The sequence below is a fragment of the Haliotis rufescens genome, unplaced genomic scaffold, assembly GCF_023055435.1.
Source record: "Haliotis rufescens isolate VD_foot unplaced genomic scaffold, xgHalRufe1.0.p SCAF_16, whole genome shotgun sequence".
NCBI lineage: Eukaryota > Metazoa > Mollusca > Gastropoda > Lepetellida > Haliotidae > Haliotis > Haliotis rufescens.
The window spans coordinates 7,422,188-7,436,217 of record NW_025963846.1 but is presented as its reverse complement, the minus strand read 5'-3'; the positions used below and the strand labels follow the sequence as shown (position 1 = coordinate 7,436,217).

Below are 14,030 nucleotides of genomic sequence, written 5' to 3'. Positions count from 1 at the left end.
AACGCAACATGATCGCGAGCGGTCACTCTTTCCAATCGTAATCGAATCAAACCACTTCCTTCGTCTCCAAATCTGAAGCGATCATGGAGATAGGACATTTTTATTAGCCTTCTGTTTGGTTTCATTTTACGTCTAATACAATTTGTATAACATCGAAAATCCCACACATTATCTTTCCGTTGCCGACCCAAGCATCCCCCCGTGTTTGCTTCCCCCCGTACCGAGCGTCAATCCCATCATTGTGGCCCACATGATCACGTGATCTATTCCTGCGACACCGCCAGGTAGCGCGCTATATAAGCTATGATAAAGAGAAGCCAAGCCTTTGAGACTGGAACGCTGAAATCTTATAACATCAGATAGGTGAAACAGACAGTCGACAAAATCCACTTAGGACTGGGAACGGAACGACTAACGGACACTTTTTCTCTCTCCAGTAAGTACATTTGATGCGCCTTTCGTTTTTATTTCTTAGGCTGAAACTTTGATCAAACTTTAAGTTGTCGCAAGGTAGGTATAGGAATATGGTTCGTCGTGTAGCTATGACACTTCGGTGCTTTAAAAGCACGGCGTTGATAGATTGCGTTGAAGTGTGTGTGTGTGTGTGCGTGTGTGTGTGTGTGTCACTTTTGCATGTCACTATATCATCTTCGTGAGTGACTTTTACGAGTGTTCAATAACGGTGAGCGACTGGTTCTATGTTAATGATATCGATCATTCATGGTAGTGTCTGGTGGTAATGATATTCTTGGTCGACTATTCTAGATTTTAAATTTTCTGTGTCCAATTTTAAAAGGTAGTGAGGTTCCGACTGTTTCCCACTGCGAATCGTGATAACTCATAAATGTGTACCCTCATTGTTTAAGCTACTAGGGCATAGCCGAATCGCAGTTTCCATTTAACTGGTAGACAAACACTTCGTATAGCAATAGAGTCATTAGAAACAAGTAGCAGTAAAACTTAACAGTAGCGTTAAATTTATAACCACGAATATCATCCAACAACCGCCCACTAAGTGACGCCAAAAGCACAAATATGTTCCTTTAAAACTGAGTTTAGACATTTCAACCATGTTTTTATTGGATTTAGTAGATGGTCCAAGTACAAAACACAGCTCAATGAATATATCCGTGAAATACGACCCCGAGATTTTACCTAACAAGTCTACATGGCCTTTGTTTTAAATGGACGTTAACCTCAGCATCGATCCGCTTTTAGTAATGAATACCACGAAATGCAGAGATAAACACGAGCCAGGCAGCCACGTCGCTAATGCTTGATCTGTATCACAGAAGTTATGTTACCGGATTGACCAGAACCTGTTAATCATGGTAATCTTTCCACCAACATACAGAAATATATGTTGTCAATACAAGCCACTAACCAGCACAGATTTTCTGCCGAAATAGATTCCATTTGGCGTCAAGGGCAAATATCTGTAAAAAATTATATGAAATGACCACTGAAAATCAGTGATGACACAGGTGTATTTGTATTAAAAAGACGTTTAAATGAAGTGGTTATCATTTAATTGGCTGACATTCGTGTTATACAGTACTTTGGAAAAGGGGTATTGTACTGATACTGATTTATTTCTGAAAGTTACAATGGATTCACATTGAACCTTCAGATGGACCATGTCGTCAGATTATTTGATCCTTCCTCATTGTAATGTCTTTCCTCTTCCCTTGCTTACACTGACTTGGGAGAAGCAACGAACCTCAACATCTCCGCCGCTCGTTCCTCAAGTCTCCTTTCGCTTCACTGTAGTTGATGATGTGTATCGCTCACCTCGTCTCCCATGTCAGGCAAATTGATGTATTGATCGTAAGCTTGTATCTCCCAGCCTAGGAAATTGTCAAGATTCGCGTAACTATTATTTTAATGTTTTATTAATTCAATGTTACTGTCGACTTTTTGTGCAGCCGATAAATGGTGAAGAGTGTCTGTCAACTAATCATGTCTTCATCGTGTCTTGATCATGCCACCGGTAGGGCTGGATACGCTTCCTTTTCGCGAAGATCCAGAATCATGACTATCTTAAAGTGATAGATAAAGACATGCTCAAAGATAGGAAAAGACATGCTAGGCCTTTTCCCGAATGCCCCACTAATTTTCAGTGATCCTGTTATATATTTTCATCGTCATTTTGCCTTTTACGCCCACTGGGATCTGTTTCGGTGGCTAATCGAGACTGGTTATTCTCAGGCGTTGACGTTTTATATCGTGATATATTCGGAATCGTCCAATCGTTTTTAGCAGAGATGCTTTATGATTACTGAAAGGGTTTGTGGTTTTTTTTCATTACAACAAAGAACTTCAGCTTTACTCTATATCCTACTGTTCAACCTCTGGCATCATACATGTGCCAAATGATCAAACACCAACCGAAACGTATAGCTAACCATGTACAAAGACATCCCCAACGCAATTTCCCACAACCATTTAATCTGAAACGTACAGAGTGCTCCGTATCCTTCATTACTGCGAATTTACAACAACTTCAACATTAATTATTCAACATGTAAAGTAAGCCGGAGGGAGGCTATGTGTGTTGTAAATGGCAAAGCCTACCGTAAGACGTAAAAGTAATATGAATCAGCCTTAAAGTCGGATTCTGAAACACGATTTGTCAGACAAAATGGTTATTCAGCGCAGGAACTCATATTCTCTCAGACATTAAACCCGTAAGCGAGAGACGCAACTCTGTCAGTTTGCTCGTTGCTCCCGTTAACAAGCTGGTCATAGTAACACGGTAATCCTCTTCGGGATCCATGGCATTGAGAAAGGAAACTATATATTCAATCGTATCGGCACAATAATAGTATTTACATTATTAGGTGTTATCAGTTACGATGTACGATTAACCTTTTTCAGTAGCATATACTGCTATGTTCTCATAGTCACTACTGGATGCTTTTGGGCAGTACCACAGTCAGGAAGAGTCACACAATCAAGGGTATCAATAGCATAGCAAACCCTGGCCAATAAAGGATTTATTACATACTGAGATCCTTGATACCAACGTCGTTAATGATACTGATGCCTCAGTGTGAAGAGGTAAGACCACAGTCATTCCCATAAGATAGAAAGAATTTTAAAGTGAATGTAGGGCGCTACTTTCTTGTAAAGTGAGTACAGATAAGGTATTATAAGATTGTTCGTTGATTTTGAATTCAGAATGTATTCATTGCGATCAATGGTGATACAGATATTTTCCTTAGAAGTAATTTGAGTGACATGTGCAACCTTGACAAACTCCTACACCGATATCAAGTCTTTGAAAGGCATTTACAAGTGATACACATAATGAAGATAATTTGCGGATGTCAACTTCTTTATTATGAGGAACACAACGTTTCGGAGTAAACTACACAGCTAGTTTAGTTTCATTAGTCCCGATGGTTGTTGAAACGGCGTTTGGTTGTATTCCGACATATCTCTGTACCTGCACATTTTATTGCTGGCTATTGTTTCTGGTCGCCGATCCACAAAGCGTAGCTGAGACTGTCATTAATCGATTGTTTAATACAGACGTAAGACTATCGAGACGGTTCGAACACTTTGGTAATGAGGGCACTTTTCATAACTGTTCCTGCACAATATCGTTTTCCCGAATGTGTTATATCTGTATATTTTACACATAAAACGCTCTGCAACCAATTACAGGAACAAACGCGACATAATTTAACTTTTCAGCCGTAACACATGTGCGTGAGTGAGTGAGAGAGTATGTTTTCACAGCGATGTTAGCAATGGTCAAGCACTATCACGAAGGAACGCTTTAAGCACAAGACTACCCCACCACCCCGTAATACACCTGCAAGACTATACACTATATATTCTTGGTTCACACTGAAAACATATTACATGATAACAGGTGTTGCCGGGTTGACTCCGTTGTCCATCAGTCCCATTGTAGGTATTTCCATGTAGATATATTAATATTGCTATACTCGGTATGACGGTATATATATACTTTAGATCTACTCGTAACCATAGTGATAAAGAGAGTAATACTATGTGTTTAGGTGGGTGTGGAGAAGGGGTTTCGAGGAGAGAATTCAACGTCTCTAAGGCGAACCAACAATATCTATCTGTCGGTTGGAATCCGAGATTCACCCAATTATGTTTCTTAGTTTGTCATCCCGGTACTCGTTGGTTTCACCGAAGTCCTAAACCTCTAAGACGACAATCCAATGAAGCTGACACTTTCATTCCAATGAAATATCGTTCACAGCGGCGTTACACCAAACACACTCGCTGTCATTCACATCATGTTTCAACTGTTGAGCATTACAGCATATATACTTTTCATTTACTTTTTGATATAACAATATCGATATAAGTCAACATCGAATACGACGAAGAGAAACAACGGCTATCGCGAGCCAGATCTGACCCAATAAACCTTCTACTTAACGCCATGTTCACTGGGAATTTGGTTAATACGAAGTCTATCGTTATTTCCACCCTCCTTCCCAGACGTCCTTGCGGTCAACATGGTACCTTTGCCATAGGCCTGTGAGAAGTGCCAATTCATCGCATCTTATACAGTCCATACAACAAATTACAAATGTTATTCATATGTTTCATACTTGAAAAGTCTACACAAAGGTCATCAAATGGTTAACATTGATGGAGAAAAAATAACACGTGAAAAACTATTTCGATTTGCGTATTTTCCCTTTGTTTAAAATGGTTGTAGTGCTCCACTTGCTGTCATCGACACCCGTAGCTTGTGACAGTGGTGTCATCACTGCGCCGTGTGTGGATAATTTCCGGAGGGAACTACATGCAAACCATCTATCAATGCTCGTGAACCGTATGATTTGTAAACGCATAAGGTTTCTCGGTAACAAAACAATATGCGTATACCCTCTATTTGCTTGTTTTTACCATCAGTTTCCGTGTGTGTTTTTTCAGCTGAACTATTGATTTGCCTTTGTATGTGTTTGTGACGGATGCCAAAGGTGGGGTAGGATACACCTGCCCTTTGTCGAACACCTGGATTCACCACTGCTTGACAGTGGTTCAAAAACGCATGCTTGTGATATGACTTAGGGCAGAGATTTATTGTGATTATGGAAATAGTTTGTCGCTTTTATTTACTTGTGAAACAGATGATATAGGTAGACTGTTTTGTACAGTAAAACCGATTAATTGTATACCTGCGAACACTTGTCTGCATAGGAAAACAGATCATAAGTGTCTTTATACAATATACCCACTACTTTTCTTTGTTTGGTGAGTAGAACAGATGTACACCATGCGGAACGTATCACAGTATGTGAAAGCATATTCATGTCGAGAAGCAGGCACTACAACCAGTCTCAGAAGAAAGGCATGCGAAAGCTTTCTTCTCGATTGTTTGTTTGTTGATTTCGCCTCAATCACCAATATTTCAGTTACATCACGAGGCCTGTAAATAATCAATGCCAGGTGAACCAGTGGCTTGATTTACAAGCAACGTCCCTTCAAGCCGGCAACGTTGGCATGCTGTCAACCAAGTAACCGAACATGACCATCCGACCAACGTTGTCGCCTTTTTCGACAATCAATGAAGTGCTGGAAGACCCCTATATCCTATTCACAGACTTAATAGCTGTATGATCGTGGATCAGTCTATAATCAAAGGAATGAATGAGCTCGATGAGATGTTTCGCTATTCAAGATTTCTTCTACTGCCTGAAACAACTGTTTCATTTCCTTACACATCGTGGTATTGTTATTCTGTCGTATTGTTTGTTTGTTTGTTGTTTAACGCCGCACTCAGCAATATTCCAGCTTAATGACGGCGGTCTGTAAATAATTGAGTCTGGGCCAGACAATCCAGTGATTGATATAATAAGCATCGATCCAAGCAAATGGGGTACGATGACGTGCATCAAGAAAGTCAGCAAGTCTGTCCACCCGACCCGAATTCGTCGCCCCTTACAACAAGCAATGTCACCCTGGCAAGCATGGGTTGATGAAGACCTCTTTTACCCCGGATCCTCACGGGTCTTCTCGTACTATTTCCCTGTTAATATCAACTGTTACCAGATTACTTGTATATATACATATGTTAGAATATATCATGGACTTGTATCGTGTATCAATATATGACTGAGGTCACTGGTCCGCCCATGATCAGCAGACTACTTGGACTTCTATCACAGATCTCGGGTGGCCCAATAACACAAGGACTGCGATTGGCTTGCAGAGTTGTGAGTGACTGAGTGAGTTGGATTTAACGCCGCTTTTATGATTATTCCAGTTATATCACAGCGTGTCAGTTTAATGTGGGAGGAAAGCCCGAAGTGATGCAGGTCTCAGACGTTTACCACTTCGGTGAAACCCACGAGCACGGGTATGGTGCTGACAAACCTAGAAACATAATCGGGGCGAACCGGGATTCGAACCCACAATCATAGGTTTCTGGCGTGCCAAAGGGACGCATCTCTGCACAGCGTACCGCGGCGCCTCAGACGATTGGGCCACCCGTGTCCCCCTGCAGAGTTGTGTCCCCCAGTCGTGTCAAAAACCTATGATCGTGGGTTCAAGTCCTGGTTCTCCCTGATTATGTTTCAGGGTTTGTCAACACCGACAAGCCATGATATGATACTGTTCCCAGCAGCGTAAAACGAACACTCGTCTAGTTTCTACAGGAGTTATAAATCAGATGATGAGACTTCTTGGCCTAATCATAGGTAACCAAGTACGTATGTTTTCTATCACCGATCACTATATAACCTGGAGTTCTCATAAATCACAAGACATCGTGTAGGCGATGTAGATGTTTTATCATAGATTACTAGATGGCGATATGAGTTGCCACAGATTACGAGGCGGCATAAGGTACTATATAACATGTAACAAGATAACTGGTCACTTGATGACGAGATTTTGTATCGTATGTTACTGGATGACCAGAACTATCATTGATGACTATATGATAATATAGCTTATCATAGATCTCAACAAGAATATGATTTATAACTAGGCAAGTATATGTCCTTGCATAGATCACTCACATCGCGACCCATGAAGATCCGGCGTAAAATAGGTCTTCAGCAACCCATTTGTGCCGTAAAAGGCGACTATGCTTGTCGTAAGAGAAGACTAACGGGAAAGGGTGGTTAGGCTCGCTGATTTGGTTGATGCATGTCATCGATCCCAATTGCGTGGATCGAGGCTTATGGTATCAATCACTGGATCACTGGTCCAGACTCGATTATTAACAGACCGCCGTCATACAGCTGGGCATAGTGATTCATAGACACATGCTCATGACACAGTCGGAATCGCAGATTGCAGATATTTCTCATGAATATGGAAAAGGTTTTGTCGCTATTATTTATCATCACAGGTCAATATGTGACACTACATGATGTGTCATAGATTACTAGATGACTATGTGTTATAAACTAGATTACTAGGCAATACAACATGCTGTACCACAGGTCACTAGGTGACGAGCGTTATTTTATCATCACGAGGCAACACGAGGAGTTATATCATATGAAAACAGTAATTACATTTGCACAACAGTGACTCGGGTGAGAAAGTGCGTGACGGGGTGGAATGTTACGTCCCGATCACCACAATGGCAAACTGGTAGTTGTAGTCGGAGGTTAGGGTGGTTATAGACGGAGGCTGTATAAGGTTAGACGGAGGTTGTAGAAGGTGTAGAAGGAGGTTGTAAAAGGTGTAGAAGGAGGTTGTAAAAGGTGTAGACGGAGGTTGTAAAAGTTGTAGACGGGGGCTGTAAAAGGTGTAGACGGAGGTTGTAAAAGTTGTAGACGGGGGTTGTAAAAGGTGTAGACGGAGGTTGTAAAAGTTGTAGGAGGCTGCAAAAGTTGTAGATGGAGGTTGTAAAAGGTGTAGACGGAGGTTGTAAAAGTTGTAGACGGGGGCTGTAAAAGGTGTAGACGGAGGTTGTAAAAGTTGTAGACGGGGGTTGTAAAAGGTGTAGACGGAGGTTGTAAAAGTTGTAGGAGGCTGCAAAAGTTGTAGATGGAGGTTGTAAATGGTGTAGACGGGGGCTGTAAAAGGTGTAGAAGGAGGTTGTAAAAGGTGTAGACGGAGGTTGTAAAGGGTGTAGAAGGTGGTTTAAAAGTTGTAGACAGAGGTAGTAAAAGTTGTAGACGGATGCAGTAAAGGTTATAGACGGAGGTTGAAAACAAATTGTAGACGGATGCTGTAAAAGTTGTAGACGGATGTTGTAATAGTTGTAGACTGAGGTTATAAAAGTTGTAAATGAATATGTGGGATAGGTGTGGAAAGATGTTGTGGTTGTTGTACAAATAGGTTTGGATATGTCGAATCTGGATTAGACTATCCAGTGATTGATAATAAGGGCATTGGATACCAATGTACTGATTCCTAGCACTCGAGCAATTAAGTCACTTCGTACCACCAGCATAGGTTGCTGGAGACCAATTCGAACCCGGGAGCCCTACGTGGAGTTTCAGAAAGATGTTAGAACATTAGTAGACGGTGGTTCTGATAGTTGTAAACGGAGGTTTATATAGTTGTTGACAGATGTTGGGAAAATTGTAAACTGAAGTTTGATACTTGTAGACAAAGGTTGAGAAGAGCCATTGTCGCAAGTTTCGCTAGCTGAATGGTTCTGGCAGCGTTTTCTGATAACTTTCACACCAAACAGTGTCATCCACATATTTATGAATCAAATAATAATCCAGTCAGCGCATTTTCCTCTCGGTGTAACAAGCATTAATTGTATACGTAAATGCCTTAACGGAACAATTTATATAATTTACAAAATACACAGAAATGAGTTCTCAGGCCTAATGATCCCGCATTTAGCCTTAATCAAACAGAACTTATTTGTCTCCAAATGGAGTTCAACGTATTCTCTACAGAATAGCGTATTCTTTGTATAAATCCATAAAGTGATATTTGAGATGTGCCCATAAGTAAATATTCCATCTGAAAAACAAACATGTTAATCTTAGGAAACTGTGATGCTTTGGTATAATCGTAATTAGATAAGTGGTTAGTCTATTTTGCTTTCAAACCGATTGAATGTCGAGAGCCTGAAGCGACTGGAGCGCAGAATGCATCTACCGAGCGGCAAGGACGCATGCAGCATCTCTTTATCTCTGTAAATTATCCACTTAACATCTTACGTTAATGTACATGAAAGACGCATTGAAGTTTTAACAGCATAGTGTCGTACATGTACCTTTAGGGCCATTTATATAAATGCGTGTGATCATACGTTTTAAGTTAAAATCTCCCACCGCATCTGTTAAAATTTACGCAGTCATCGATTTACACTTGTCATTTTACATTATCAACACCCTGGCATGTTGAACAAAATGTCGGGGATTTAACCCGCAGGATACAGGTTCAGGTGCAAGTTTGACTTCCGTAATGTCAGCACATGATTGACACTTGTGTGACCGGAGCCCTGAAATGGAACCCATTGTCAAGCCCAGTCACATATTAACCCCATGTGTAGAACATGGGTCTGTCATCCTTTTTTTCTCTACTTCCATACGGTATTATGCTCGCAAATAGCACATTCTAAATGAAAATCTGCATGGTTCTTATGCCATAATTACATGCGTTTTCCATTAATTTGGACATTTCCGTCTCAATCTCGACTAATGATTCTGGCAGCATTGTCATAAAGGTTGCCTGTAGAGTCTGGGAGCATTGATAACCATTTGTCAATACATTTCCCACGACTCGTTGGAAACTTTCCATCCTTGATTTTTTTTCCTCCTTAACAAAGAGACATCATCAATGTTTTCTTGGCTTTCGTTCGCTCCGTCCGTGTCGATTCAGTGTTAATGCCACTGATTACAAAGAGTCTTTATCTTGAACATTTGTGCACAATCCTGTCATGGAAATGCGTTGCCTGTTTCTTGATTACTGTTGCCTACCCAAATTGATCATGTATGAATGTTCAATCTCTTCAGGAATCCATCATGGCAATAAAGGCAGCCGTGTACCAGCTTCTAGGAGTTTTAATGTGAAATTCAAACGTTCACAAACAAAAGCCCTTTGTATTTGTTTTCGTAGCTATATTGATGCATGTATCTATTAGTTACCAATTACTCGTGTGTAAATGATTAGACGTTTGTTCCACAGTATCAAATAGATATTGTTTCTTCCCGGAATTACCCACCGAATCAATTCGATTTCTATCAAGGGTTAGTCGGTTAAGTTTCAGCCCACGTCGGCAACCTTCTATTGTATAAGGACAATTTTCATAATTTCTTCTGGACTTCAAAAGTTTGTCTCCAAAACAGATGAACAGACATTTTTTTATTGTAGTATATTTTGGCGAACTTTTTATGTGCTTGCTGGATTTACTCCTTTTTTTGTTTTTAGTCCTTGTAGAAATATCTTAAAAGACTAGATAAGTTGACAGTATATCCACCTGCCACAAGAATACCCGAGTAAGATACCGCATATTGCTTCACATCGGCCCTGCTTCGACAGTGATATGGTGTAAACCCAGCCTCTATAAGATCAATATGCTCAAGCTCAAGTAGTAGGACTTTTTAAGACTGGTAGAAATGAAAATAAAATCTAAATGCAATTATTTAAATGTTTTCTCACATGAAGTGACAGTCAAGTGAAATGAAAACACAAACCCTTTTTAATGATAAATCTGATCTTCATAAATGGTTTTCGCATTCCTGAAAACATACACGATAGGAAGAAAGATAATATTGTTCTCAAAACTTAAAATCTTGTTCAACATTGTCTAAGGTTGGGCGATGGATTTGGAAATCAAGTGATTATAAGCGACAAAAACCCTTGATATTTATAAGAAATCTCTGCCGACAGCGGAGTCGATTGTACGATTTCGACTTTATCATGTGTATGTGTTTATGAATCATTAGGAAATAGTGTTCGCGGAAAGAAAAAACACTTAAACTGAACTTCCTAGAGTGACGTGTAGTGATGTATATATTTGGAATATCTCTCATTACACAGTAACATATCCTCACTCAATTAACTTATTGATTTCTAAAAATACACCAACTTATTGCCGAGAACGTAGTCTGTACTTTGTGCGGTTGTTTACCTGTATCTCAATCTGCATAATAAGTGTGGGCGATGGGCCTCTTATTGTGGAGGCGAGTCTATCAGCCTCTATAGCTGACGTTGGCCTGCCTGATGAATAACTGCGATCGAACACAAGTCAGTTAGTGATACGTAATGGAACTAGCACTCACCACCATGCTCCTATTCAGAATACCAGTCCCCACACCACCATTTACGTTAGTGATTAACTCAACGTTCCATATATCTTCCTATCAGAGCACGTCCGTTGTTTGTAGAGAATATTCCTCTAATATAACCGTTCATCTATCTATTGTGGATTTGTTTGAACTTGTCAAATGGATGTTTACTCCCATGCCCCAATCAAACAGGAATCCTAGTCAAGAAGCTTAGAAAAAAGATACGGGATCAATCTGACGTGGATGCATGGGCTTGCGTTGCCCAAGGTTAGAATTCTGCGCAGAGTTTGCTTGCTTTGGCTAATATGCCACGACCTTTTCGTCATTTGAAACGCTTCGACTGCAGAAACAAAAGAACACATTTGCTGTTAATATATCGAGCAAAACCGTTTGAAAGACTTGAAAAGAGAATTGGAAAGTGATGGCAGAAAGAGAATAGTTAATTGATCGAACAAGTTCATGGAGTTTGAAAGGTTTGCGCTGAAAAGAATTACCTTTGTTCAGCAGAGTGAGCCCATGTAAACCTTTGTCTGAAATAAAATACCCTTGTCTACCTTTGGCTCTGACAACATGCCAATTTCATGCTACATGTACGGAAGATGAGAAACACACCCACGGGAGCTTCCATTCGATCCCCCTAACGGCATGCAAAGTTCTAGCATGGGACCAGGTAAACAGTCTGTGTAACAGACTGCAGTACATCAGCTAGGAAAGTATCACGTACGATGACATATTGAGTGTTTTGGACATTATATGGGAAATGATTACACCCTGTTCGATATAAAATGAACAAAATCAAAACAAGGGAATTTGACCTGAAGGTTTAAAAAAGCTTCAGATATATCGATGATCTGATATTCTTCAATGACGGTCAACTAGCCAGTTCTCTTCCACTGATTTAACCACTTATAATAGAAGCGACCATTGAGACCGCCTCGTCTCAGATCTATGCATAACTATTCAGAGTAGCAAAGCACTATCCACAAGACTTTATACTATGGAGAACAGGGGTAAAACCTCAGCAAGGGGCATTCCACTGTCCGAGGAAAAGGCCATTGGGTGATTGACAGCTGGTGATGAATTGTTACCAGATGGCTCGACCTTGGCTCGCAGATGACACACTATTATAAGATGCATTGAAACAAATAATTGAAAGCCTATTTATAAGCATAGGGACTGTGCATTATATTTTCACTTTATCAAGTCTCTGTAACCATTTCAAAATAATACAGATTTAATAATACAAACTAAATTTATATGTGTGCATGTTGTAATATCCTACAAATTGAAGAATTGTATTTATAATGACAATGTTAGAAACAATGTCCTGAAACTCATACCTATCGCTATGTTTAATATGAAATAGTATCAAACTTGTATTTGTAATATCATAATTAAAAATAAATTACTAGTCCTCAACTGAAGTATTCCTCTACACTATATTCAATGACACATTTGTGAGTGGGTGAGTGAGTGAGTATGGTTTAAAATCGCTATTAGCAATATTCCGACTGGGGAGCCCAGAAATGGGCTTCACACACGGTAACCATGTCGTGAATCGAACGTGCGCCTAAGGTGTGATATATGAACTTTTAAAACATGCAAATATATCATTATCAATATTATGCAACCAATTGAGGAAACAGAGTACATTAAGTATATCACAATAATGTCTTCTTGGGACACTATACACAAGAAAATCAAGAGTTATCAGGAGACGACATATCCCCCTGGTCTGGTGCAATTCGGCAATGGAGTTTGGCAACTTATACCCCACTTTTGGTTCATTGCTATTGGATACCTTCAGTTCAGCGAAGACAAAATAATGCTGTTCAGTCCGTTTCCGTATCCCAACGGTTTTTTGGAGTTCTGCTCCGGAAACGAGCACTTGTCTCATTTTCAGTAAAATCCAATCTTTCGTTATGAAAACATTAAAAAATATATAAAAAACTCCTAAATCATCAAAAAGCACCAGTTCACCATCACCATCTGTATAACAACTTTCATTTAGAAATATTCAACGGTTTTAGAGTTCTACTCCGGAAACGAGCACTAGTCTAATTTTCAGTGTAAGTCCAACTTGTCTTCACGAAGAAACAAAAATATAAAGAAATACCCCATATCATCAAAAGGCACAAGTTCACCTCTAGACTGATATGTTAAGCAAGACTTAACAAGAAATATTTAACGGTTTTTAGAGTTCTGCTCCGAAATCAGGAAATGGACAGCTGACGGACGGACGGACAGACATGCTGATCGCTATATCCCATGTTTACATATCACAGTTTGCTCCTTTGTACAAAAAATGTTTGCAGCTAGCAAGGCTACTCATTCTGAACATGCAAGGCACAATATATCTGGACAGAGGAACCTTCCCTTCGCTTATCACATCAGTTAACATATGGATTATTGTAGGGGCAGGAGGCAGGGGGCAGGGGGCAGGGTGGTTGGAGAACTGCAAGGCAGTTAAGTTGATGGTACAGACAGATAAGAGAGATCATTTTCAACTGCAAATCCATATTCCCAAAGGTACATATGACAAGAGAGATGACAATTTCTACGAAGATTTCAAAGATAGTCATGCGACTCTTGTTCAAAAGTTGTCTGATCAGGTTTACAACATCCAAGCCAAGCTGTCAACATGTTCTATGGAAGACATGTGGAGGACAGTTCCAAATTTGAAGCATCCGTCAAAAAACTGATGTCTGATCCAATCTACATCTATTGTTGGTGACGATTGCTACCGTTGGGTCAGGATATGCGCACCCTATCGCGGCCACCTGGTATCATCACTATTTTTAAGTGGGTCATAAATGTGTGCTC

General features: G+C 40.1%; 1 protein-coding gene across 1 annotated transcript in view; it reads left to right on the top strand.

Annotated features, from left to right (window-relative positions):
- Nucleotides 1–298: 298 nt before the first annotated feature.
- The window catches only part of LOC124134068 (MIP-related peptides-like), a 33,547-nt gene continuing 19,815 nt past the window's right edge, over nt 299–14,030 (top strand). Inside the window, exon 1 of the mRNA XM_046498704.2 lies at nt 299–436. The gene's annotated coding sequence lies outside the window, so the exon portion shown is untranslated. The remainder of the gene's footprint in view (nt 437–14,030) is intronic.